We start from the raw sequence: 1613 nt of genomic DNA, 5'->3' as shown, positions 1-1613 counted from the left end.
CCCCCGTTTTGAAAATAATGCTTCTGCCCCATGAATTTCATGAATGAAAATACGAACAATCTTTTTAAATATGATTACAGATTTATCATTGCATGATACATATTGTGTGCTGTCTATGTAATGTATTAACAATGTCATGTATTATCATTATATAAGAATTGTATAGATTTAGTACATATATATTTATATATGTAGACTTACATATATATTACATACACATGCTGTATCGAGTGTCTTACCTTTCAGTTAAGGATGCACCTGTGTTTTCCTCTGCAGTTTTTATAGGGGTAAGTACCTATATGTAGTAAAAAAATGCATTCATTATTTATCACCGTAGAGTGATGCTTGATATATTTAAATGACTACCTATTAAAATTACTTTGAGTCTCCATTTGGAACAGCACACAGGCAAAAATCTGAAAATACTACCTTGGAAATATTTTCTCCTTTAAAGTGAATATCCTATATTTTCTCAGCTTCAGCAGCGTAGTTTTCTGTAATTTATCCCTGCTGCCATCAGGTGAGTGGATTTTCAGCCCGTGTATCAGCTGATGGTACAATGTGCTCCTCATCCTCATTGAGGGCTTTTTGTGAAAGGTCTGATGAACTGCGTATTCGTTGAGGTCTCTGGTCTCTTTGTAAGAGAAATAGAATTTTCCTGCATCCATTGAGTTCAAACACTGTCTACTGAATAGAGTAATATTCTCAGCAAGCAGTGTTTACTACCTACATAAAAGCATTTTGTTAATCTTGTGACAGCTAATTAGCTACCTGTACAACATTAGGAAAATGTATTTGATTAATTTTATATAGTAAAATTGTGTGCGGGTAAAGGTTGTACTTCAGTTGTGTGCTTGCTTATACCATAATTAAAATTCTCCTGTGAGTGAAAATGACATATTACAAAGAGATTGATCTTTCTGATATCATTGTTTCTGCCTAATTGTTTGTTAAGATCTTTAGATGATTGTTAATTTAGAATGTTTTCCCTAAAGTGCAGTAGGATATTTATTTGCATTTAAACTGGGGCAGTCAGGCAGCTCCTGCTTGCAGAAATCATTGTTATCTCTCAGTCACATTTCAGGAAAAAAAAAAAGAATAGCAAACTGCTCATTGCAGTGGAAGCACGGTGGTTTCAGTTGACTTGGGTAAAGTTAGACGTGCTGGCCATAGAGCATGTAACATTGGTTATGTAAATGCCTTTAAGTAATCAGACAATAAGTTTATTTTCTGAGATGAATCTTCACTTAAAAGAGGGGAAAAAAGTAATGTCAGATGAAGGCAAAAATTTGTCCCAGAGTAAAGGGTTGCTGAAATACTGGAGAAACCTTGTATGTGCCAGGAATTTTAAAACATATCTGATTTATTTATAAAAAGGCAATTTGGGGACTTCTGAAACAATGCGATAGAATGATTATGGGGTTTTGTTTGTTGGGGTTTTTTTTGCGTGACAGCAGTTTGCAGCGTTGATTGAGTTGTTGAGTTTCTATAAACAGGCTTTTAAAAGGGAAATAAAAATGCAGTTACATTAAAATTTAAATGTGTTAATGGAAATATATGTGTTTCAGCCACACAATGGGTTTTAACTCATTTGTTCTCAGACTACAGTCAGT

Source organism: Charadrius vociferus, unplaced genomic scaffold (assembly GCF_000708025.1).
Source record: "Charadrius vociferus isolate BGI_N301 unplaced genomic scaffold, ASM70802v2 scaffold118, whole genome shotgun sequence".
Lineage (NCBI taxonomy): Eukaryota > Metazoa > Chordata > Aves > Charadriiformes > Charadriidae > Charadrius > Charadrius vociferus.
This window is presented reverse-complemented; position numbering follows the sequence as displayed.